The sequence below is a fragment of the Hyperolius riggenbachi genome, chromosome 11 (genome assembly GCF_040937935.1).
Source record: "Hyperolius riggenbachi isolate aHypRig1 chromosome 11, aHypRig1.pri, whole genome shotgun sequence".
Taxonomy (NCBI): Eukaryota; Metazoa; Chordata; class Amphibia; order Anura; family Hyperoliidae; genus Hyperolius; species Hyperolius riggenbachi.
The window spans coordinates 98,470,866-98,496,203 of NC_090656.1; the positions used below are offsets into that span (position 1 = coordinate 98,470,866).

At 40.6% G+C, this 25,338-nt stretch overlaps 19 non-coding genes across 19 annotated transcripts; all 19 read left to right on the forward strand.

Annotated features, from left to right (window-relative positions):
• The first annotated feature begins 547 nt into the window (after positions 1-547).
• Positions 548-621, forward strand: TRNAT-CGU (transfer RNA threonine (anticodon CGU)). The gene has a single exon. It is a non-coding gene; the product is annotated as a tRNA-Thr (tRNA).
• A 1,246-nt stretch (positions 622-1,867) lies between these two features.
• Positions 1,868-1,941, forward strand: TRNAT-CGU (transfer RNA threonine (anticodon CGU)). Its single transcript has one exon. It is a non-coding gene; the product is annotated as a tRNA-Thr (tRNA).
• A 622-nt stretch (positions 1,942-2,563) lies between these two features.
• TRNAT-CGU (transfer RNA threonine (anticodon CGU)) lies at positions 2,564-2,637 on the forward strand. The gene has a single exon. It is a non-coding gene; the product is annotated as a tRNA-Thr (tRNA).
• A 621-nt stretch (positions 2,638-3,258) lies between these two features.
• On the forward strand, positions 3,259-3,332 carry TRNAT-CGU (transfer RNA threonine (anticodon CGU)). The gene has a single exon. It is a non-coding gene; the product is annotated as a tRNA-Thr (tRNA).
• A 2,708-nt stretch (positions 3,333-6,040) lies between these two features.
• On the forward strand, positions 6,041-6,114 carry TRNAT-AGU (transfer RNA threonine (anticodon AGU)). Its single transcript has one exon. It is a non-coding gene; the product is annotated as a tRNA-Thr (tRNA).
• Positions 6,115-6,734: 620 nt separating this feature from the next.
• Positions 6,735-6,808, forward strand: TRNAT-AGU (transfer RNA threonine (anticodon AGU)). The gene has a single exon. It is a non-coding gene; the product is annotated as a tRNA-Thr (tRNA).
• A 7,939-nt stretch (positions 6,809-14,747) lies between these two features.
• On the forward strand, positions 14,748-14,821 carry TRNAT-AGU (transfer RNA threonine (anticodon AGU)). The gene has a single exon. It is a non-coding gene; the product is annotated as a tRNA-Thr (tRNA).
• A 615-nt stretch (positions 14,822-15,436) lies between these two features.
• On the forward strand, positions 15,437-15,510 carry TRNAT-AGU (transfer RNA threonine (anticodon AGU)). Its single transcript has one exon. It is a non-coding gene; the product is annotated as a tRNA-Thr (tRNA).
• Positions 15,511-16,124: 614 nt separating this feature from the next.
• TRNAT-AGU (transfer RNA threonine (anticodon AGU)) lies at positions 16,125-16,198 on the forward strand. The gene has a single exon. It is a non-coding gene; the product is annotated as a tRNA-Thr (tRNA).
• Positions 16,199-16,818: 620 nt separating this feature from the next.
• TRNAT-AGU (transfer RNA threonine (anticodon AGU)) lies at positions 16,819-16,892 on the forward strand. Its single transcript has one exon. It is a non-coding gene; the product is annotated as a tRNA-Thr (tRNA).
• Positions 16,893-18,908: 2,016 nt separating this feature from the next.
• On the forward strand, positions 18,909-18,982 carry TRNAT-AGU (transfer RNA threonine (anticodon AGU)). Its single transcript has one exon. It is a non-coding gene; the product is annotated as a tRNA-Thr (tRNA).
• A 621-nt stretch (positions 18,983-19,603) lies between these two features.
• Positions 19,604-19,677, forward strand: TRNAT-AGU (transfer RNA threonine (anticodon AGU)). The gene has a single exon. It is a non-coding gene; the product is annotated as a tRNA-Thr (tRNA).
• A 623-nt stretch (positions 19,678-20,300) lies between these two features.
• On the forward strand, positions 20,301-20,374 carry TRNAT-AGU (transfer RNA threonine (anticodon AGU)). The gene has a single exon. It is a non-coding gene; the product is annotated as a tRNA-Thr (tRNA).
• Positions 20,375-20,997: 623 nt separating this feature from the next.
• TRNAT-AGU (transfer RNA threonine (anticodon AGU)) lies at positions 20,998-21,071 on the forward strand. The gene has a single exon. It is a non-coding gene; the product is annotated as a tRNA-Thr (tRNA).
• Positions 21,072-22,389: 1,318 nt separating this feature from the next.
• Positions 22,390-22,463, forward strand: TRNAT-AGU (transfer RNA threonine (anticodon AGU)). Its single transcript has one exon. It is a non-coding gene; the product is annotated as a tRNA-Thr (tRNA).
• Positions 22,464-23,086: 623 nt separating this feature from the next.
• TRNAT-AGU (transfer RNA threonine (anticodon AGU)) lies at positions 23,087-23,160 on the forward strand. The gene has a single exon. It is a non-coding gene; the product is annotated as a tRNA-Thr (tRNA).
• Positions 23,161-23,781: 621 nt separating this feature from the next.
• Positions 23,782-23,855, forward strand: TRNAT-AGU (transfer RNA threonine (anticodon AGU)). The gene has a single exon. It is a non-coding gene; the product is annotated as a tRNA-Thr (tRNA).
• Positions 23,856-24,478: 623 nt separating this feature from the next.
• On the forward strand, positions 24,479-24,552 carry TRNAT-AGU (transfer RNA threonine (anticodon AGU)). Its single transcript has one exon. It is a non-coding gene; the product is annotated as a tRNA-Thr (tRNA).
• Positions 24,553-25,175: 623 nt separating this feature from the next.
• On the forward strand, positions 25,176-25,249 carry TRNAT-AGU (transfer RNA threonine (anticodon AGU)). Its single transcript has one exon. It is a non-coding gene; the product is annotated as a tRNA-Thr (tRNA).
• The last annotated feature ends 89 nt before the right edge of the window (positions 25,250-25,338 follow it).

Here is a 25,338-nt window from a genome sequence, read left to right on the forward strand (position 1 = left end):
ACCCATATTTGCTCACAGGAAACTTGCATTCGCTATGCCCACTGTTTCCACCACATCTGAACTAAGACATTTTCTTATCAGTTTGGTTTGACGTACTACCTTCCATCTCTGACAATAGGTAAAGGTCACTAACAAGTCTTTTGGGATGCTATACTCAACATGGATGGGAGCTTAACCCGCACTTGCCTAGCCAAGACTTCTTCAAGTAAAATTTCTGCTTCTACAAGAAGAAACATTGTATAAAACTTAATTACTAAGCCACAGCACCTACATGAAATATAATAGTGACTGGCTTCTGTGGCACAAAACTCATCGGTTTTGCCACAGCTTTCATTATCATATTTTGGAAGTTGCACAACATTCTTTTCAACAATTTTGTCCTAAAAGTTTTCCATTCCCTTTTAGGTGGACTATGTGTATACTCTTAGGCAGGGAAAAGTAGGCCTGAAAAACTATTGGAAAAAAAAATGTTACAAAACTGAGAATGCAAATGCAAAGAAAAAAGAGTGCTGTGAAACAATAACCAATAACTGCTAAGCAGCGTATGGGTGCTGTGGCTTAGTTGGTTAAAGCGCCTGTCTCGTAAACAGGAGATCCTGAGTTCAACTCTCAGCAGTGCCTTTGCTCATCTTATCATCACCAAGTCATTGCCTGCTGTTTACATCCCAGATTTTCGGGATCACGTCTTTGAGCTTCACTCATATTTGCTCACAGGAAACTTGCATCCCCTATGCCCACTGTTTCCACCACATCTGAACAAAGACATTTTCTTATCAGTTTGGTTTGACGTACTACCTTCCATCTCTGACAATAGGTAAAGGTCACTAACAAGTCTTTTGGGATGCTATACTCAACATGGATGGGAGCTTAACCCGCACTTGCCTAGCCAAGACTTCTTCAAGTAAAATTTCTGCTTCTACAAGAAGAAACATTGTATAAAACTTAATTACTAAGCCACAGCACCTACATGAAATATAATAGTGACTGGCTTCTGTGGCACAAAACTCATCGGTTTTGCCACAGCTTTCATTATCATAATTTGGAAGTTGCACAACATTCTTTTCAACAATTTTGTCCTAAAAGTTTTCCATTCCCTTTTAGGTGGACTATGTGTATACTCTTAGGCAGGGAAAAGTAGGCCTGAAAAACTATTGAAAAAAAAATGTTAAAAAACTGAGAATGCAAATGCAAAGAAAAAAGAGTGCTGTGTCACAATAACCAATAACTGCTAATCAGCGTATGGGTGCTGTGGCTTAGTTGGTTAAAGCGCCTGTCTTGTACACAGGAGATCCTGAGTTCAACTCTCAGCAGTGCCTTTGCTCATCTTATTATCACCAAGTCATTGCCTGCTGTTTACATCCCAGATTTTCGGGATCATGTCTTTGAGCTTCACCCATATTTGCTCACAGGAAACTTGCATTCGCTATGTCCACTGTTTCCACCACATCTGAACAAAGACATTTTCTTATCAGTTTGGTTTGATGTACTACCTTCCATCTCCGACAATAGGTAAAGGTCACTAACAAGTCTTTTGGGATGCTATACTCAACATGGATGGGAGCTTAACCCGCACTTGCCTAGCCAAGACTTCTTCAAGTAAAATTTCTGCTTCTACAAGAAGGCACAAAACTCATCTGTTTTGCCACAGCTTTCATTATCATATTTTGGAAGTTGCACAACATTCTTTTCAACAATTTTGTCCTAAAAGTTTTCCATTCCCTTTTAGGTGGACTATGTGTATACTCTTAGGCAGGGAAAAGTAGGCCTGAAAAACTATTGAAAAAAAAATGTTAAAAAACTGAGAATGCAAATGCAAAGAAAAAAGAGTGCTGTGTCACAATAACCAATAACTGCTAATCAGCGTATGGGTGCTGTGGCTTAGTTGGTTAAAACGCCTGTCTCGTAAACAGGAGATCCTGAGTTCAACTCTCAGCAGTGCCTTTGCTCACCTTATTATCACCAAGTCATTGCCTGCTGTTTACATCCCAGATTTTCGGGATCACGACTTTGAGCTTCACTCATATTTGCTCACAGGAAACTTACATCCCCTATGCCCACTGTTTCCACCACATCTGAAACAAAGACATTTTCTTATCAGTTTGGTTTGACGTACTACCTTCCATCTCTGACAATAGGTAAAGGTCACTAACAAGTCTTTTGGGATGCTATACTCAACATGGATGGGAGCTTAACCCGCACTTGCCTAGCCAAGACTTCTTCAAGTAAAATTGCTGCTTCTACAAGAAGAAACATTGTATAAAACTTAATTACTAAGCCACAGCACCTACATGAAATATAATAGTGACTGGCTTCTGTGGCACAAAACTCATCTGTTTTGCCACAGCTTTCATTATCATATTTTGGAAGTTGCACAACATTCTTTTCAACAATTTTGTCCTAAAAGTTTTCCATTCCCTTTTAGGTGGACTATGTGTATACTCTTAGGCAGGGAAAAGTAGGCCTGAAAAACTATTGAAAAAAAAATGTTACAAAACTGAGAATGCAAATGCAAAGAAAAAAGAGTGCTGTGAAACAATAACCAATAACTGCTAATCAGCGTATGGGTGCTGTGGCTTAGTTGGTTAAAGCGCCTGTCTCGTAAACAGGAGATCCTGAGTTCAACTCTCAGCAGTGCCTTTGCTCATCTTATTATCACTAAGTCATTGCCTGCTGTTTACATCCCAGATTTTCGGGATCACGTCTTTGAGCTTCACCCATATTTGCTCACAGGAAACTTGCATCCCCTATGCCCACTGTTTCCACCACATCTGAACAAAGACATTTTCTTATCAGTTTGGTTTGACGTACTACCTTCCATCTCTGACAATAGGTAAAGTTCACTAACAAGTCTTTTGGGATGCTATACTCAACATGGATGGGAGCTTAACCCGCACTTGCCTAGCCAAGACTTCTTCAAGTAAAATTTCTGCTTCTACAAGAAGAAACATTGTATAAAACTTAATTACTAAGCCACAGCACCTACATGAAATATAATAGTGACTGGCTTCTGTGGCACAAAACTCATCGGTTTTGCCACAGCTTTCATTATCATAATTTGGAAGTTGCACAACATTCTTTTCAACAATTTTGTCCTAAAAGTTTTCCATTCCCTTTTAGGTGGACTATGTGTATACTCTTAGGCAGGGAAAAGTAGGCCTGAAAAACTATTGAAAAAAAAATGTTAAAAAACTGAGAATGCAAATGCAAAGAAAAAAGAGTGCTGTGCCACAATAACCAATAACTGCTAATCAGCGTATGGGTGCTGTGGCTTAGTTGGTTAAAGCGCCTGTCTCGTAAACAGGAGATCCTGAGTTCAACTCTCAGCAGTGCCTTTGCTCATCTTATTATCACCAAGTCATTGCCTGCTGTTTACATCCCAGATTTTCGGGATCACATCTTTGAGCTTCACCCATATTTGCTCACAGGAATCTTGCATTCGCTATGCCCACTGTTTCCACCACATCTGAACTAAGACATTTTCTTATCAGTTTGGTTTGACGTACTACCTTCCATCTCTGACAATAGGTAAAGGTCACTAACAAGTCTTTTGGGATGCTATACTCAACATGGATGGGAGCTTAACCCGCACTTGCCTAGCCAAGACTTCTTCAAGTAAAATTTCTGCTTCTACAAGAAGAAACATTGTATAAAACTTAATTACTAAGCCACAGCACCTACATGAAATATAATAGTGACTGGCTTCTGTGGCACAAAACTCATCGGTTTTGCCACAGCTTTCATTATCATATTTTGGAAGTTGCACAACATTCTTTTCAACAATTTTGTCCTAAAAGTTTTCCATTCCCTTTTAGGTGGACTATGTGTATACTCTTAGGCAGGGAAAAGTAGGCCTGAAAAACTATTGAAAAAAAAATGTTAAAAAACTGAGAATGCAAATGCAAAGAAAAAAGAGTGCTGTGCCACAATAACCAATAACTGTATTGCAGCATGTGTGCGCTGTGGCTTAGTTGGTTAAAGCGCCTGTCTAGTAAACAGGAGAACCTGAGTTCAACTCTCAGCAGTGCCTTTGCTCATCTTATTATCACCAAGTCATTGCCTGCTGTTTACATCCCAGATTTTCGGGATCACGTCTTTGAGCTTCACCCATATTTGCTCACAGGAAACTTGCATTCCCTATGCCCACTGTTTCCACCACATCTGAACAAAGACATTTTCTTATCAGTTTGGTTTGATGTACTACCTTCCATCTCTGACAATAGGTAAAGGTCACTAACAAGTCTTTTGGGATGCTATGCTCAACATGGATGGGAGCTTAACCCACACTTGCCTAGCCAAAACTTCTTCAAGTAAAATTGCTGCTTCTACAATAGGAAACATTGTATAAAGCTTAATCACTAAGCCACAGCACCTACATGAAATATAAGAGTGACTGGCTTCTGTGGCACAATACTCATCGGTTTTGCCACAGCTTTTATTATCATATTTTGGAAGTTGCACAACATTCTTTTCAACAATTTTGTCCTAAAAGTTTTCCATTCCCTTTTAGGTGGACTATGTGTATACTCTTAGGCAGGGAAAAGTAGGCCTGAAAAACTATTGAAAAAAAAATGTTAAAAAACTGAGAATGCAAATGCAAAGAAAAAAGAGTGCTGTGCCACAATAACCAATAACTGTATTGCAGCATGTGTGCGCTGTGGCTTAGTTGGTTAAAGCGCCTGTCTAGTAAACAGGAGATCCTGAGTTCAACTCTCAGCAGTGCCTTTGCTCATCTTATTATCACCAAGTCATTGCCTGCTGTTTACATCCCAGATTTTCGGGATCACGTCTTTGAGCTTCACCCATATTTGCTCACAGGAAACTTGCATTCCCTATGCCCACTGTTTCCACCACATCTGAACAAAGACATTTTCTTATCAGTTTGGTTTGATGTACTACCTTCCATCTCTGACAATAGGTAAAGGTCACTAACAAGTCTTTTGGGATGCTATGCTCAACATGGATGGGAGCTTAACCCACACTTGCCTAGCCAAAACTTCTTCAAGTAAAATTGCTGCTTCTACAATAAGAAACATTGTATAAAACTTAATTACTAAGCCACAGCACCTACATGAAATATAATAGTGACTGGCTTCTGTGGCACAAAACTCATTGGTTTTGCCACAGCTTTCATTATCATATTTTGGAAGTTGCACAACATTCTTTTCAACAATTTTGTCCTAAAAGTTTTCCATTCCCTTTTAGGTGGACTATGTGTATACTCTTAGGCAGGGAAAAGTAGGCCTGAAAAACTATTGAAAAAAAAATGTTAAAAAACTGAGAATGCAAATGCAAAGAAAAAAGAGTGCTGTGCCACAATAACCAATAACTGTATTGCAGCATGTGGGCGCTGTGGCTTAGTTGGTTAAAGCGCCTGTCTAGTAAACAGGAGATCCTGAGTTCAACTCTAAGCAGTGCCTTTGCTCATCTTATTATCACCAAGTCATTGCCTGCTGTTTACATCCCAGATTTTCGGGATCACGTCTTTGAGCTTCACCCATATTTGCTCACAGGAAACTTGCATTCACTATGCCCACTGTTTCCACCACATCTGAACAAAGACATTTTCTTAGCAGTTTGGTTTGATGTACTACCTTCCATCTCTGACAATAGGTAAAGGTCACTAACAAGTCTTTTGGGATGCTATGCTCAACATGGATGGGAGCTTAACCCGCACTTGCCTAGCCAAAACTTCTTCAAGTAAAATTGCTGCTTCTACAATAAGAAACATTGTATAAAACTTAATTACTAAGCCACAGCACCTACATGAAATATAATAGTGACTGGCTTCTGTGGCACAAAACTCATTGGTTTTGCCACAGCTTTCATTATCATATTTTGGAAGTTGCACAACATTCTTTTCAACAATTTTGTCCTAAAAGTTTTCCATTCCCTTTTAGGTGGACTATGTGTATACTCTTAGGCAGGGAAAAGTAGGCCTGAAAAACTATTGAAAAAAAAATGTTAAAAAACTGAGAATGCAAATGCAAAGAAAAAAGAGTGCTGTGCCACAATAACCAATAACTGTATTTGCATGCATGTGGGCGTTGTGGCTTAGTTGGTTAAAGCGCCTGTCTAGTAAACAGGAGATCCTGAGTTCAACTCTCAGCAGTGCCTTTGCTCATCTTATTATCACCAAGTCATTGCCTGCTGTTTACATCCCAGATTTTCGGGATCACGTCTTTGAGCTTCACCCATATTTGCTCACAGGAAACTTGCATTCGCTATGCCCACTGTTTCCACCACATCTGAACAAAGACATTTTCTTATCAGTTTGGTTTGATGTACTACCTTCCATCTCTGACAATAGGTAAAGGTCACTAACAAGTCTTTTGGGATGCTATGCTCAACATGGATGGGAGCTTAACCCGCACTTGCCTAGCCAAAACTTCTTCAAGTAAAATTGCTGCTTCTACAATAAGAAACATTGTATAAAACTTAATTACTAAGCCACAGCACCTACATGAAATATAATAGTGACTGGCTTCTGTGGCACAAAACTCATTGGTTTTGCCACAGCTTTCATTATCATATTTTGGAAGTTGCACAACATTCTTTTCAACAATTTTGTCCTAAAAGTTTTCCATTCCCTTTTAGGTGGACTATGTGTATACTCTTAGGCAGGGAAAAGTAGGCCTGAAAACTATTGAAAAAAAAATGTTAAAAAACTGAGAATGCAAATGCAAAGAAAAAAGAGTGCTGTGCCTCAATAACCAATAACTGTATAGCAGCAAGTGGGCGCTGTGGCTTAGTTGGTTAAAGCGCCTGTCTAGTAAACAGGAGATCCTGAGTTCAACTCTCATCAGTGCCTTTGCTCATCTTATTATCACCAAGTCATTGCCTGCTGTTTACATCCCAGATTTTCGGAATCACGTCTTAGAGCTTCACCCATATTTGCTCACAGGAAACTTGCATTCGCTATGCCCACTGTTTTCCACCACATCTGAACAAAGACATTTTCTTATCAGTTTGGTTTGATGTACTACCTTCCATCTCTGACAATAGGTAAAGGTCACTAACAAGTCTTTTGGGATGCTATGCTCAACATGGATGGGAGCTTAACCCGCACTTGCCTAGCCAAAACTTCTTCAAGTAAAATTGCTGCTTCTACAATAAGAAACATTGTATAAAACTTAATTACTAAGCCACAGCACCTACATGAAATATAATAGTGACTGGCTTCTGTGGCGCAAAACTCATTGGTTTTGCCACAGCTTTCATTATCATATTTTGGAAGTTGCACAACATTCTTTTCAACAATTTTGTCCTAAAAGTTTTCCATTCCCTTTTAGGTGGACTATGTGTATACTCTTAGGCAGGGAAAAGTAGGCCTGAAAAACTATTGAAAAAAAAATGTTAAAAAACTGAGAATGCAAATGCAAAGAAAAAAGAGTGCTGTGCCACAATAACCAATAACTGTATTGCAGCATGTGGGTGCTGTGGCTTAGTTGGTTAAAGCGCCTGTCTAGTAAACAGGAGATCCTGAGTTAAACTCTCAGCAGTGCCTTTGCTCATCTTATTATCACCAAGTCATTGCCTGCTGTTTACATCCCAGATTTTCGGGATCACGTCTTTGAGCTTCACCCATATTTGCTCACAGGAAACTTGCATTCGCTATGCCCACTGTTTCCACCACATCTGAACAAAGACATTTTCTTATCAGTTTGGTTTGATGTACTACCTTCCATCTCTGACAATAGGTAAAGGTCACTAACAAGTCTTTTGGGATGCTATGCTCAACATGGATGGGAGCTTAACCCGCACTTGCCTAGCCAAAACTTCTTCAAGTAAAATTGCTGCTTCTACAATAAGAAACATTGTATAAAACTTAATTACTAAGCCACAGCACCTACATGAAATATAATAGTGACTGGCTTCTGTGGCACAAAACTCATTGGTTTTGCCACAGCTTTCATTATCATATTTTGGAAGTTGCACAACATTCTTTTCAACAATTTTGTCCTAAAAGTTTTCCATTCCCTTTTAGGTGGACTATGTGTATACTCTTAGGCAGGGAAAAGTAGGCCTGCAAAAACTATTGAAAAAAAAATGTTAAAAAACTGAGAATGCAAATGCAAAGAAAAAAGAGTGCTGTGCCACAATAACCAATAACTGTATTTGCATGCATGTGGGCGCTGTGGCTTAGTTGGTTAAAGTGCCTGTCTAGTAAACAGGAGATCTTGAGTTCAACTCTCAGCAGTGCCTTTGCTCATCTTATTATCACCAAGTCATTGCCTGCTGTTTACATCCCAGATTTTCGGGATCACGTCTTTGAGCTTCACCCATATTTGCTCACAGGAAACTTGCATTCGCTATGCCCACTGTTTCCACCACATCTGAACAAAGACATTTTCTTATCAGTTTGGTTTGATGTACTACCTTCCATCTCTGACAATAGGTAAAGGTCACTAACAAGTCTTTTGGGATGCTATGCTCAACATGGATGGGAGCTTAACCCGCACTTGCCTAGCCAAAACTTCTTCAAGTAAAATTGCTGCTTCTACAATAAGAAACATTGTATAAATCTTAATTACTAAGCCACAGCACCTACATGAAATATAATAGTGACTGGCTTCTGTGGCACAAAACTCATTGGTTTTGCCACAGCTTTCATTATCATATTTTGGAAGTTGCACAACATTCTTTTCAACAATTTTGTCCTAAAAGTTTTCCATTCCCTTTTAGGTGGACTATGTGTATACTCTTAGGCAGGGAAAAGTAGGCCTGAAAACTATTGAAAAAAAAATGTTAAAAAACTGAGAATGCAAATGCAAAGAAAAAAGAGTGCTGTGCCTCAATAACCAATAACTGTATAGCAGCATGTGGGCGCTGTGGCTTAGTTGGTTAAAGCGCCTGTCTAGTAAACAGGAGATCCTGAGTTCACCTCTCAGCAGTGCCTTTGCTCATCTTATTATCACCAAGTCATTGCCTGCTGTTTACATCCCAGATTTTCGGAATCACGTCTTAGAGCTTCACCCATATTTGCTCACAGGAAACTTGCATTCGCTATGCCCACTGTTTCCACCACATCTGAACAAAGACATTTTCTTATCAGTTTGGTTTGATGTACTACCTTCCATCTCTGACAATAGGTAAAGGTCACTAACAAGTCTTTTGGGATGCTATGCTCAACATGGATGGGAGCTTAACCCGCACTTGCCTAGCCAAAACTTCTTCAAGTAAAATTGCTGCTTCTACAATAAGAAACATTGTATAAAACTTAATTACTAAGCCACAGCACCTACATGAAATATAATAGTGACTGGCTTCTGTGGCACAAAACTCATTGGTTTTGCCACAGCTTTCATTATCATATTTTGGAAGTTGCACAACATTCTTTTCAACAATTTTGTCCTAAAAGTTTTCCATTCCCTTTTAGGTGGACTATGTGTATACTCTTAGGCAGGGAAAAGTAGGCCTGAAAAACTATTGAAAAAAAAATGTTACAAAACTGAGAATGCAAATGCAAAGAAAAAAGAGTGCTGTGAAACAATAACCAATAACTGCTAAGCAGCGTATGGGTGCTGTGGCTTAGTTGGTTAAAGCGCCTGTCTAGTAAACAGGAGATCCTGAGTTAAACTCTCAGCAGTGCCTTTGCTCATCTTATTATCACCAAGTCATTGCCTGCTGTTTACATCCCAGATTTTCGGAATCACGTCTTAGAGCTTCACCCATATTTGCTCACAGGAAACTTGCATTCGCTATGCCCACTGTTTCCACCACATCTGAACAAAGACATTTTCTTATCAGTTTGGTTTGATGTACTACCTTCCATCTCTGACAATAGGTAAAGGTCACTAACAAGTCTTTTGGGATGCTATGCTCAACATGGATGGGAGCTTAACCCGCACTTGCCTAGCCAAAACTTCTTCAAGTAAAATTGCTGCTTCTACAATAAGAAACATTGTATAAAACTTAATTACTAAGCCACAGCACCTACATGAAATATAATAGTGACTGGCTTCTGTGGCACAAAACTCATTGGTTTTGCCACAGCTTTCATTATCATATTTTGGAAGTTGCACAACATTCTTTTCAACAATTTTGTCCTAAAAGTTTTCCATTCCCTTTTAGGTGGACTATGTGTATACTCTTAGGCAGGGAAAAGTAGGCCTGCAAAAACTATTGAAAAAAAAATGTTAAAAAACTGAGAATGCAAATGCAAAGAAAAAAGAGTGCTGTGCCACAATAACCAATAACTGTATTTGCATGCATGTGGGCGCTGTGGCTTAGTTGGTTAAAGTGCCTGTCTAGTAAACAGGAGATCTTGAGTTCAACTCTCAGCAGTGCCTTTGCTCATCTTATTATCACCAAGTCATTGCCTGCTGTTTACATCCCAGATTTTCGGGATCACGTCTTTGAGCTTCACCCATATTTGCTCACAGGAAACTTGCATTCGCTATGCCCACTGTTTCCACCACATCTGAACAAAGACATTTTCTTATCAGTTTGGTTTGATGTACTACCTTCCATCTCTGACAATAGGTAAAGGTCACTAACAAGTCTTTTGGGATGCTATGCTCAACATGGATGGGAGCTTAACCCGCACTTGCCTAGCCAAAACTTCTTCAAGTAAAATTGCTGCTTCTACAATAAGAAACATTGTATAAATCTTAATTACTAAGCCACAGCACCTACATGAAATATAATAGTGACTGGCTTCTGTGGCACAAAACTCATTGGTTTTGCCACAGCTTTCATTATCATATTTTGGAAGTTGCACAACATTCTTTTCAACAATTTTGTCCTAAAAGTTTTCCATTCCCTTTTAGGTGGACTATGTGTATACTCTTAGGCAGGGAAAAGTAGGCCTGAAAACTATTGAAAAAAAAATGTTAAAAAACTGAGAATGCAAATGCAAAGAAAAAAGAGTGCTGTGCCTCAATAACCAATAACTGTATAGCAGCATGTGGGCGCTGTGGCTTAGTTGGTTAAAGCGCCTGTCTAGTAAACAGGAGATCCTGAGTTCACCTCTCAGCAGTGCCTTTGCTCATCTTATTATCACCAAGTCATTGCCTGCTGTTTACATCCCAGATTTTCGGAATCACGTCTTAGAGCTTCACCCATATTTGCTCACAGGAAACTTGCATTCGCTATGCCCACTGTTTCCACCACATCTGAACAAAGACATTTTCTTATCAGTTTGGTTTGATGTACTACCTTCCATCTCTGACAATAGGTAAAGGTCACTAACAAGTCTTTTGGGATGCTATGCTCAACATGGATGGGAGCTTAACCCGCACTTGCCTAGCCAAAACTTCTTCAAGTAAAATTGCTGCTTCTACAATAAGAAACATTGTATAAAACTTAATTACTAAGCCACAGCACCTACATGAAATATAATAGTGACTGGCTTCTGTGGCACAAAACTCATTGGTTTTGCCACAGCTTTCATTATCATATTTTGGAAGTTGCACAACATTCTTTTCAACAATTTTGTCCTAAAAGTTTTCCATTCCCTTTTAGGTGGACTATGTGTATACTCTTAGGCAGGGAAAAGTAGGCCTGAAAAACTATTGAAAAAAAAAATGTTAAAAAACTGAGAATGCAAATGCAAAGAAAAAAGAGTGCTGTGCCACAATAACCAATAACTGTATTTGCATGCATGTGGATGCTGTGGCTTAGTTGGTTAAAGCTCCTGTCTAGTAAACAGGAGATCCTGAGTTCAACTCTCAGCAGTGCCTTTGCTCATCTTATTATCACCAAGTCATTGCCTGCTGTTTACATCCCAGATTTTCGGGATCACGTCTTTGAGCTTCACCCATATTTGCTCACAGGAAACTTGCATTCCCTATGCCCACTGTTTCCACCACATCTGAACAAAGACATTTTCTTATCAGTTTGGTTTGATGTACTACCCAGAGGCGTAGCTAGGGTTTTCAGCGCCCGGGGACAAAGACTATTAATGCGCCCCCTAAGGTGAAGGGGCATGGCCAAATATGGGCGTGGTTATGGGTGGAGCCAAATGTACATGGAGGTTAGCAGGCTCACACTCACCCACCCTCCCTCAGTAGGTACCTTCCAGCATGTTCCAAGACAAATTCAGCAATCATGAGCCCCCCCCCCCCATCAAGACAAATTCCGCAATCATGAGCAAACATGACCAACTCAGCAATCATGAGGCCCCTAACAAGACAAATTTAGCAATCATGAGGCCCCCAACAAGACAAATTCAGCAATCATGAGGCCCCTAACAAGACAAATTCAGCGATCTTGAGGCCCCCAACAAATCATGAGACCCCCAACAAGACAAATTCAGTAACCATGAGGCCCCCAACAAGACAAATTCAGCAGTCATGAGGCACATAAATAGACAGCATTTCACATAAATAGGCAGAATGCCCCCTTAATATGGTAGACACCTCTCACCTGGCAGCAGTTCCCCAAAATACACTCAATCTGACAGCAGTGGTTCCCCAAAAATAGGTAGCCCCAGAATAGGTGGCCAGCAGTATAGATGTCCCCAGAACAGGTAGCCAGGAGTAGAGATGTCCACAGAACAGGTAGTCAGGGGTATATGTGCCCAGTATATGTAGGCAGGGGTATGTGTCCCCAGTATATGTAGCCAGAGGTATATGTGCCCAGTATATATAGTCAGGGGTATATGTGCCCAGTATATATAGTCAGGGGTATATGTGCCCAGTATATGTAGCCAGGGGTATATGCCCAGTATATGTAGTTAGGGGTATATGTGCCCAATATATGTAGGCAGGGGTATATGTGCCCAGAGTAGGTAGCCAGGGGTATATGTGCCCAGAGTAGGTAGCCAGGGGTATATATGTGCCCAGAGTAGGTAGCCAGGGGTATATGTGCCCAGAGTAGGTAGCCAGGGGTATATGTGCCCAGAGTAGGTAGCCAGGGGTATAGGTGCCCAGAGTAGGTAGCCAGGGGTATATATGTGCCCAGAGTAGGTAGCCAGGGGTATAGGTGCCCAGAGTAGGTAGCCAGGGGTATAGGTGCCCAGAGTAGGTAGCCAGGGGTATAGGTGCCCAGAGTAGGTAGCCAGGGGTATATGTGCCCAGAGTAGGTAGCCAGGGGTATAGGTGCCCAGAGTAGGTAGCCAGGGGTATATATGTTCCCAGAGTAGGTAGCCAGGGGTATAGGTGCCCAGAGTAGGTAGCCAGGGGTATAGGTGCCCAGAGTAGGTAGCCAGGGGTATATATGTGCCCAGAGTAGGTAGCCAGGGGTATAGGTGCCCAGAGTAGGTAGCCAGGGGTATATATGTGCCCAGAGTAGGTAGCCAGGGGTATAGGTGCCCAGAGTAGGTAGCCAGGGGTATATATGTGCCCAGAGTAGGTAGCCAGGGGTATATATGTGCCCAGAGTAGGTAGCCAGGGGTATAGGTGCCCAGAGTAGGTAGCCAGGGGTATATATGTGCCCAGAGTAGGTAGCCAGGGGTATATATGTGCCCAGAGTAGGTAGCCAGGGGTATATATGTGCCCAGAGTAGGTAGCCAGGGGTATATATGTGCCCAGAGTAGGTAGCCAGGGGTATATATGTGCCCAGAGTAGGTAGCCAGGGGTATATATGTGCCCAGAGTAGGTAGCCAGGGGTATAGGTGCCCAGAGTAGGTAGCCAGGGGTATATATGTGCCCAGAGTAGGTAGCCAGGGGTATATATGTGCCCAGAGTAGGTAGCCAGGGGTATATATGTGCCCAGGCCAGAGTAGGTAGCCAGGGGTATATATGTGCCCAGAGTAGGTAGCCAGGGGTATATATGTGCCCAGAGTAGGTAGCCAGGGGTATATATGTGCCCAGAGTAGGTAGCCAGGGGTATATATGTGCCCAGAGTAGGTAGCCAGGTCAGGTGTCCCCCTCCCCAGCAGGAGGGGAGCAGCGCAGAGAAGAGGAAGAGCTGCTCTCTCTCCCTCGCTGTCCCCTCCAATGTCTGTCCGGGACGGTGCTGGCAGCCGCGGGCGGAACTTACCTCCGTCTCTCGCAGCGCAGGATGGATCTGCCGCTACTCTGGTCTGGTCCAGACCAGAGCAGCGGCTGCGCACCCGAACTTCCGGCCGGCGCTGGAGCGAGACGGAGGTGAGTTCCGCCCGCCGCTGCCAGCACCGTCCCGGACAGACATTGGAGGGGACAGCGAGGGAGAGAGAGCACCTAAGGTGAGGGAAGGAGGGGGGATATGGCCCCCCTTCCCCACCGTCCGCACAGCTCTCTCTCTTCTCTGCGCTGCTCTCCTCACGTCTCCGCAAAAAAAAAAAAAAACCCAGAAGCTCAGCTGGGCGCCCTTGGGGACCCGGCGCCCCGGGGCACTTGTCCTACCCCGACCCCCCCTAGCTCCGCGCCTGGTACTACCTTCCATCTCTGACAATAGGTAAAGGTCACTAACAAGTCTTTTGGGATGCTATGCTCAACATGGATGGGAGCTTAACCCACACTTGTCTAGCCAAAACTTCTTCAAGTAAAATTGCTGCTTCTACAATAAGAAACATTGTATAAAACTTAATTACTAAGCCACAGCACCTACATGAAATATAATAGTGACTGGCTTCTGTGGCACAAAACTCATTGGTTTTGCCACAGCTTTCATTATCATATTTTGGAAGTTGCACAACATTCTTTTCAACAATTTTGTCCTAAAAGTTTTCCATTCCCTTTTAGGTGGACTATGTGTATACTCTTAGGCAGGGAAAAGTAGGCCTGAAAAACTATTGAAAAAAAAATGTTAAAAAACTAGGAATGCAAATGCAAAGAAAAAAGAGTGCTGTGCCACAATAACCAATAACTGTGTTGCAGCATGTGGGCGCTGTGGCTTAGTTGGTTAAAGCGCCTGTCTAGTAAACAGGAGATCCTGAGTTCAACTCTCAGCAGTGCCTTTGCTCATCTTATTATCACCAAGTCATTGCCTGCTGTTTACATCCCAGATTTTCGGGATCACGTCTTTGAGCTTCACCCGTATTTGCTCACAGGAAACTTGCATTCCCTATGCCCACTGTTTCCACCACATCTGAACAAAGACATTTTCTTATCAGTTTGGTTTGATGTACTACCTTCCATCTCTGACAATAGGTAAAGGTCACTAACAAGTCTTTTGGGATGCTATGCTCAACATGGATGGGAGCTTAACCCGCACTTGCCTAGCCAAAACTTCTTCAAGTAAAATTGCTGCTTCTACAATAAGAAACATTGTATAAAACTTAATTACTAAGCCACAGCACCTACATGAAATATAATAGTGACTGGCTTCTGTGGCACAAAACTCATTGGTTTTGCCACAGCTTTCATTATCATATTTTGGAAGTTGCACAACATTCTTTTCAACAATTTTGTCCTAAAAGTTTTCCATTCCCTTTTAGGTGGACTATGTGTATACTCTTAGGCAGGGAAAAGTAGGCCTGAAAAACTATTGAAAAAAAAATGTTAAAAAACTGAGAATGCAAATGCAAAGAAAAAAGAGTGCTGTGCCACAATAACCAATTTGCATGCATGTGGGTGCTGTGGCTTAGTTGGTTAAAGCGCCTGTCTAGTAAACAGGAGATCCTGAGTTCAACTCTCAGCAGTGCCTTTGCTCATCTTATTATCACCTAGTCATTGCCTGCTGTTTACATCCCAGATTTTCGGGATCACGTCTTTGAGCCTCACCCATATTTGCTCACAGGAAACTTGCATTCACTATGCGAACTGTTTCCACCACATCTGAACAAAGACATTTTCTTATCAGTTTGGTTTGATGTACTACCTTCCATCTCTGACAATAGGTAAAGGTCACTAACAAGTCTTTTGGGATGCTATGCTCAACATGGATGGGAGCTTAACCCGCACTTGCCTAGCCAAAACTTCTTCAAGTAAAATTGCTGCTTCTACAATAAGAAACATTGTATAAAACTTAATTACTAAGCCACAGCACCTACATGAAATATAATAGTGACTGGCTTCTGTGGCACAAAACTCATTGGTTTTGCCACAGCTTTCATTATCATATTTTGGAAGTTGCACAACATTCTTTTCAACAATTTTGTCCTAAAAGTTTTCCATTCCCTTTTAGGTGGACTATGTGTATACTCTTAGGCAGGGAAAAGTAGGCCTGAAAAACTATTGAAAAAAAATGTTAAAAAACTGAGAATGCAAATGCAAAGAAAAAAGAGTGCTGTGCCACAATAAACAATTTGCATGCATGTGGGCGCTGTGGCTTAGTTGGTTAAAGCGCCTGTCTAGTAAACAGGAGATCCTGAGTTCAACTCTCAGCAGTGCCTTTGCTCATCTTATTATCACCAAGTCATTGCCTGCTGTTTACATCCCAGATTTTCGGGATCACGTCTTTGAGCTTCACCCATATTTGCTCACAGGAAACTTGCATTCACTATGCCCACTGTTTCCACCACATCTGAACAAAGACATTTTCTTATCAGTTTGGTTTGATGTACTACCTTCCATCTCTGACAATAGGTAAAGGTCACTAACAAGTCTTTTGGGATGCTATGCTCAACATGGATGGGAGCTTAACCCGCACTTGCCTAGCCAAAACTTCTTCAAGTAAAATTGCTGCTTCTACAATAAGAAACATTGTATAAAACTTAATTACTAAGCCACAGCACCTACATGAAATATAATAGTGACTGGCTTCTGTGGCACAAAACTCATTGGTTTTGCCACAGCTTTCATTATCATATTTTGGAAGTTGCACAACATTCTTTTCAACAATTTTGTCCTAAAAGTTTTCCATTCCCTTTTAGGTGGACTATGTGTATACTCTTAGGCAGGGAAAAGTAGGCCTGAAAACTATTGAAAAAAAAATGTTAAAAAACTGAGAATGCAAATGCAAAGAAAAAAGAGTGCTGTGCCTCAATAACCAATAACTGTATAGCAGCAAGTGGGCGCTGTGGCTTAGTTGGTTAAAGCGCCTGTCTAGTAAACAGGAGATCCTGAGTTCAACTCTCATCAGTGCCTTTGCTCATCTTATTATCACCAAGTCATTGCCTGCTGTTTACATCCCAGATTTTCGGAATCACGTCTTAGAGCTTCACCCATATTTGCTCACAGGAAACTTGCATTCGCTATGCCCACTGTTTCCACCACATCTGAACAAAGACATTTTCTTATCAGTTTGGTTTGATGTACTACCTTCCATCTCTGACAATAGGTAAAGGTCACTAACAAGTCTTTTGGGATGCTATGCTCAACATGGATGGGAGCTTAACCCGCACTTGCCTAGCCAAAACTTCTTCAAGTAAAATTGCTGCTTCTACAATAAGAAACATTGTATAAAACTTAATTACTAAGCCACAGCACCTACATGAAATATAATAGTGACTGGCTTCTGTGGCGCAAAACTCATTGGTTTTGCCACAGCTTTCATTATCATATTTTGGAAGTTGCACAACATTCTTTTCAACAATTTTGTCCTAAAAGTTTTCCATTCCCTTTTAGGTGGACTATGTGTATACTCTTAGGCAGGGAAAAGTAGGCCTGAAAAACTATTGAAAAAAAAATGTTAAAAAACTGAGAATGCAAATGCAAAGAAAAAAGAGTGCTGTGCCACAATAACCAATAACTGTATTGCAGCATGTGGGTGGTGTGGCTTAGTTGGTTAAAGCGCCTGTCTAGTAAACAGGAGATCCTGAGTTAAACTCTCAGCAGTGCCTTTGCTCATCTTATTATCACCAAGTCATTGCCTGCTGTTTACATCCCAGATTTTCGGAATCACGTCTTAGAGCTTCACCCATATTTGCTCACAGGAAACTTGCATTCGCTATGCCCACTGTTTCCACCACATCTGAACAAAGACATTTTCTTATCAGTTTGGTTTGATGTACTACCTTCCATCTCTGACAATAGGTAAAGGTCACTAACAAGTCTTTTGGGATGCTATGCTCAACATGGATGGGAGCTTAACCCGCACTTGCCTAGCCAAAACTTCTTCAAGTAAAATTGCTGCTTCTACAATAAGAAACATTGTATAAAACTTAATTACTAAGCCACAGCACCTACATGAAATATAATAGTGACTGGCTTCTGTGGCACAAAACTCATTGGTTTTGCCACAGCTTTCATTATCATATTTTGGAAGTTGCACAACATTCTTTTCAACAATTTTGTCCTAAAAGTTTTCCATTCCCTTTTAGGTGGACTATGTGTATACTCTTAGGCAGGGAAAAGTAGGCCTGCAAAAACTATTGAAAAAAAAATGTTAAAAAACTGAGAATGCAAATGCAAAGAAAAAAGAGTGCTGTGCCACAATAACCAATAACTGTATTTGCATGCATGTGGGCGCTGTGGCTTAGTTGGTTAAAGTGCCTGTCTAGTAAACAGGAGATCTTGAGTTCAACTCTCAGCAGTGCCTTTGCTCATCTTATTATCACCAAGTCATTGCCTGCTGTTTACATCCCAGATTTTCGGGATCACGTCTTTGAGCTTCACCCATATTTGCTCACAGGAAACTTGCATTCGCTATGCCCACTGTTTCCACCACATCTGAACAAAGACATTTTCTTATCAGTTTGGTTTGATGTACTACCTTCCATCTCTGACAATAGGTAAAGGTCACTAACAAGTCTTTTGGGATGCTATGCTCAACATGGATGGGAGCTTAACACGCACTTGCCTAGCCAAAACTTCTTCAAGTAAAATTGCTGCTTCTACAATAAGAAACATTGTATAAATCTTAATTACTAAGCCACAGCACCTACATGAAATATAATAGTGACTGGCTTCTGTGGCACAAAACTCATTGGTTTTGCCACAGCTTTCATTATCATATTTTGGAAGTTGCACAACATTCTTTTCAACAATTTTGTCCTAAAAGTTTTCCATTCCCTTTTAGGTGGACTATGTGTATACTCTTAGGCAGGGAAAAGTAGGCCTGAAAAACTATTGAAAAAAAAATGTTAAAAAACTGAGAATGCAAATGCAAAGAAAAAAGAGTGCTGTGCCACAATAACCAATAACTGTATTTGCATGCATGTGGGCGCTGTGGCTTAGTTGGTTAAAGCGCCTGTCTAGTAAACAGGAGATCCTGAGTTCAACTCTCAGCAGTGCCTTTGCTCATCTTATTATCACCAAGTCATTGCCTGCTGTTTACATCCCAGATTTTCGGGATCACGTCTTTGAGCTTCACCCATATTTGCTCACAGGAAACTTGCATTCGCTATGCCCACTGTTTCCACCACATCTGAACAAAGACATTTTCTTATCAGTTTGGTTTGATGTACTACCTTCCATCTCTGACAATAGGTAAAGGTCACTAACAAGTCTTTTGGGATGCTATGCTCAACATGGATGGGAGCTTAACCCGCACTTGCCTAGCCAAAACTTCTTCAAGTAAAATTGCTGCTTCTACAATAAGAAATATTGTATAAAACTTAATTACTAAGCCACAGCACCTACATGAAATATAATAGTGACTGGCTTCTGTGGCACAAAACTCATTGGTTTTGCCACAGCTTTCATTATCATATTTTGGAAGTTGCACAACATTCTTTTCAACAATTTTGTCCTAAAAGTTTTCCATTCCCTTTTAGGTGGACTATGTGTATACTCTTAGGCAGGGAAAAGTAGGCCTGAAAAACTATTGAAAAAAAAATGTTAAAAAACTGAGAATGCAAATGCAAAGAAAAAAGAGTGCTGTGCCACAATAACCAATAACTGTATTGCAGCATGTGGGCGCTGTGGCTTAGTTGGTTAAAGCGCCTGTCTAGTAAACAGGAGATCCTGAGTTCAACTCTCAGCAGTGCCTTTGCTCATCTTATTATCACCAAGTCATTGCCTGCTGTTTACATCCCAGATTTTCGGGATCACGTCTTTGAGCTTCACCCATATTTGCTCACAGGAAACTTGCATTCCCTATGCCCACTGTTTCCACCACATCTGAACAAAGACATTTTCTTATCAGTTTGGTTTGATGTACTACCTTCCATCTCTGACAATAGGTAAAGGTCACTAACAAGTCTTTTGGGATGCTATGCTTAAAATGGATGGGAGCTTAACCCACACTTGCCTAGCCAAAACTTCTTCAAGTAAAATTGCTGCTTCTACAATAAGAAACATTGTATAAAACTTAATTACTAAGCCACAGCACCTACATGAAATATAATAGTGACTGGCTTCTGTGGCACAAAACTCATTGGTTTTGCCACAGCTTTCATTATCATATTTTGGAAGTTGCACAACATTCTTTTCAACAATTTTGTCCTAAAAGTTTTCCATTCCCTTTTAGGTGGACTATGTGTATACTCTTAGGCAGGGAAAAGTAGGCCTGAAAAACTATTGAAAAAAAAATGTTAAAAAACTGAGAATGCAAATGCAAAGAAAAAAGAGTGCTGTGCCACAATAACCAATAACTGTATTTGCATGCATGTGGGCGCTGTGGCTTAGTTGGTTAAAGCGCCTGTCTAGTAAGCAGGAGATCCTGAGTTCAACTCTCAGCAGTGCCTTTGCTCATCTTATTATCACCAAGTCATTGCCTGCTGTTTACATCCCAGATTTTCGGGATCACGTCTTTGAGCTTCACCCATATTTGCTCACAGGAAACTTGCATTCCTTATGCCCACTGTTTCCACCACATCTGAACAAAGACATTTTCTTATCAGTTTGGTTTGATGTACTACCTTCCATCTCTGACAATAGGTAAAGGTCACTAACAAGTCTTTTGGGATGCTATGCTCAACATGGATGGGAGCTTAACCCACACTTGCCTAGCCAAAACTTCTTCAAGTAAAATTGCTGCTTCTACAATAAGAAACATTGTATAAAACTTAATTACTAAGCCACAGCACCTACATGAAATATAATAGTGACTGGCTTCTGTGGCACAAAACTCATTGGTTTTGCCACAGCTTTCATTATCATATTTTGGAAGTTGCACAACATTCTTTTCAACAATTTTGTCCTAAAAGTTTTCCATTCCCTTTTAGGTGGACTATGTGTATACTCTTAGGCAGGGAAAAGTAGGCCTGAAAAACTATTAAAAAAAAAAAATGTTAAAAAACTGAGAATGCAAATGCAAAGAAAAAAGAGTGCTGTGCCACAATAACCAATAACTGTATTGCAGCATGTGGGCGCTGTGGCTTAGTTGGTTAAAGCGCCTGTCTAGTAAACAGGAGATCCTGAGTTCAAATCTAAGCAGTGCCTTTGCTCATCTTATTATCACCAAGTCATTGCCTGCTGTTTACATCCCAGATTTTCGGGATCACGTCTTTGAGCTTCACCCATATTTGCTCACAGGAAACTTGCATTCACTATGCCCACTGTTTCCACCACATCTGAACAAAGACATTTTCTTATCAGTTTGGTTTGATGTACTACCTTCCATCTCTGACAATAGGTAAAGGTCACTAACAAGTCTTTTGGGATGCTATGCTCAACATGGATGGGAGCTTAACCCGCACTTGCCTAGCCAAAACTTCTTCAAGTAAAATTGCTGCTTCTACAATAAGAAACATTGTATAAAACTTAATTACTAAGCCACAGCACCTACATGAAATATAATAGTGACTGGCTTCTGTGGCACAAAACTCATTGGTTTTGCCACAGCTTTCATTATCATATTTTGGAAGTTGCACAACATTCTTTTCAACAATTTTGTCCTAAAAGTTTTCCATTCCCTTTTAGGTGGACTATGTGTATACTCTTAGGCAGGGAAAAGTAGGCCTGAAAAACTATTGAAAAAAAAATGTTAAAAAACTGAGAATGCAAATGCAAAGAAAAAAGAGTGCTGTGCCACAATAACCAATAACTGTATTGCAGCATGTGGGCGCTGTGGCTTAGTTGGTTAAAGCGCCTGTCTAGTAAACAGGAGATCCTGAGTTCAACTCTAAGCAGTGCCTTTGCTCATCTTATTATCACCAAGTCATTGCCTGCTGTTTACATCCCAGATTTTCGGGATCACGTCTTTGAGCTTCACCCATATTTGCTCACAGGAAACTTGCATTCACTATGCCCACTGTTTCCACCACATCTGAACAAAGACATTTTCTTATCAGTTTGGTTTGATGTACTACCTTCCATCTCTGACAATAGGTAAAGGTCACTAACAAGTCTTTTGGGATGCTATGCTCAACATGGATGGGAGCTTAACCCGCACTTGCCTAGCCAAAACTTCTTCAAGTAAAATTGCTGCTTCTACAATAAGAAACATTGTATAAAACTTAATTACTAAGCCACAGCACCTACATGAAATATAATAGTGACTGGCTTCTGTGGCACAAAACTCATTGGTTTTGCCACAGCTTTCATTATCATATTTTGGAAGTTGCACAACATTCTTTTCAACAATTTTGTCCTAAAAGTTTTCCATTCCCTTTTAGGTGGACTATGTGTATACTCTTAGGCAGGGAAAAGTAGGCCTGAAAAACTATTGAAAAAAAAATGTTAAAAAACTGAGAATGCAAATGCAAAGAAAAAAGAGTGCTGTGCCACAATAACCAATAACTGTATTTGTATGCATGTGGGCGCTGTGGCTTAGTTGGTTAAAGCGCCTGTCTAGTAAACAGGAGATCCTGAGTTCAACTCTCAGCAGTGCCTTTGCTCATCTTATTATCACCAAGTCATTGCCTGCTGTTTACATCCCAGATTTTCGGGATCACGTCTTTGAGCTTCACCCATATTTGCTCACAGGAAACTTGCATTCCTTATGCCCACTGTTTCCACCACATCTGAACAAAGACATTTTCTTATCAGTTTGGTTTGATGTACTACCTTCCATCTCTGACAATAGGTAAAGGTCACTAACAAGTCTTTTGGGATGCTATGCTCAACATGGATGGGAGCTTAACCCACACTTGCCTAGCCAAAACTTCTTCAAGTAAAATTGCTGCTTCTACAATAAGAAACATTGTATAAAACTTAATTACTAAGCCACAGCACCTACATGAAATATAATAGTGACTGGCTTCTGTGGCACAAAACTCATTGGTTTTGCCACAGCTTTCATTATCATATTTTGGAAGTTGCACAACATTCTTTTCAACAATTTTGTCCTAAAAGTTTTCCATTCCCTTTTAGGTGGACTATGTGTATACTCTTAGGCAGGGAAAAGTAGGCCTGAAAAACTATTGAAAAAAAAATGTTAAAAAACTGAGAATGCAAATGCAAAGAAAAAAGAGTGCTGTGCCACAATAACCAATAACTGTATTTGCATGCATGTGGGCGCTGTGGCTTAGTTGGTTAAAGCGCCTGTCTAGTAAGCAGGAGATCCTGAGTTCAACTCTCAGCAGTGCCTTTGCTCATCTTATTATCACCAAGTCATTGCCTGCTGTTTACATCCCAGATTTTCGGGATCACGTCTTTGAGCTTCACCCATATTTGCTCACAGGAAACTTGCATTCCTTATGCCCACTGTTTCCACCACATCTGAACAAAGACATTTTCTTATCAGTTTGGTTTGATGTACTACCTTCCATCTCTGACAATAGGTAAAGGTCACTAACAAGTCTTTTGGGATGCTATGCTCAACATGGATGGGAGCTTAACCCACACTTGCCTAGCCAAAACTTCTTCAAGTAAAATTGCTGCTTCTACAATAAGAAACATTGTATAAAACTTAATTACTAAGCCACAGCACCTACATGAAATATAATAGTGACTGGCTTCTGTGGCACAAAACTCATTGGTTTTGCCACAGCTTTCATTATCATATTTTGGAAGTTGCACAACATTCTTTTCAACAATTTTGTCCTAAAAGTTTTCCATTCCCTTTTAGGTGGACTATGTGTATACTCTTAGGCAGGGAAAAGTAGGCCTGAAAAACTATTGAAAAAAAAATGTTAAAAAACTGAGAATGCAAATGCAAAGAAAAAAGAGTGCTGTGCCACAATAACCAATAACTGTATTGCAGCATGTGGGCGCTGTGGCTTAGTTGGTTAAAGCGCCTGTCTAGTAAACAGGAGATCCTGAGTTCAAATCTAAGCAGTGCCTTTGCTCATCTTATTATCACCAAGTCATTGCCTGCTGTTTACATCCCAGATTTTCGGGATCACGTCTTTGAGCTTCACCCATATTTGCTCACAGGAAACTTGCATTCACTATGCCCACTGTTTCCACCACATCTGAACAAAGACATTTTCTTATCAGTTTGGTTTGATGTACTACCTTCCATCTCTGACAATAGGTAAAGGTCACTAACAAGTCTTTTGGGATGCTATGCTCAACATGGATGGGAGCTTAACCCGCACTTGCCTAGCCAAAACTTCTTCAAGTAAAATTGCTGCTTCTACAATAAGAAACATTGTATAAAACTTAATTACTAAGCCACAGCACCTACATGAAATATAATAGTGACTGGCTTCTGTGGCACAAAACTCATTGGTTTTGCCACAGCTTTCATTATCATATTTTGGAAGTTGCACAACATTCTTTTCAACAATTTTGTCCTAAAAGTTTTCCATTCCCTTTTAGGTGGACTATGTGTATACTCTTAGGCAGGGAAAAGTAGGCCTGAAAAACTATTGAAAAAAAAAAGTTAAAAAACTGAGAATGCAAATGCAAAGAAAAAAGAGTGCTGTGCCACAATAACCAATAACTGTATTTGCATGCATGTGGGCGCTGTGGCTTAGTTGGTTAAAGCGCCTGTCTAGTAAACAGGAGATCCTGAGTTCAACTCTCAGCAGTGCCTTTGCTCATCTTATTATCACCAAGTCATTGCCTGCTGTTTACATCCCAGATTTTCGGGATCACGTCTTTGAGCTTCACCCATATTTGCTCACAGGAAACTTGCATTCCTTATGCCCACTGTTTCCACCACATCTGAACAAAGACATTTTCTTATCAGTTTGGTTTGATGTACTACCTTCCATCTCTGACAATAGGTAAAGGTCACTAACAAGTCTTTTGGGATGCTATGCTCAACATGGATGGGAGCTTAACCCACACTTGCCTAGCCAAAACTTCTTCAAGTAAAATTGCTGCTTCTACAATAAGAAACATTGTATAAAACTTAATTACTAAGCCACAGCACCTACATGAAATATAATAGTGACTGGCTTCTGTGGCACAAAACTCATTGGTTTTGCCACAGCTTTCATTATCATATTTTGGAAGTTGCACAACATTCTTTTCAACAATTTTGTCCTAAAAGTTTTCCATTCCCTTTTAGGTGGACTATGTGTATACTCTTAGGCAGGGAAAAGTAGGCCTGAAAAACTATTGAAAAAAAAATGTTAAAAAACTGAGAATGCAAATGCAAAGAAAAAAGAGTGCTGTGCCACAATAACCAATAACTGTATTTGCATGCATGTGGGCGCTGTGGCTTAGTTGGTTAAAGCGCCTGTCTAGTAAACAGGAGATCCTGAGTTCAACTCTCAGCAGTGCCTTTGCTCATCTTATTATCACCAAGTCATTGCCTGCTGTTTACATCCCAGATTTTCGGGATCACGTCTTTGAGCTTCACCCATATTTGCTC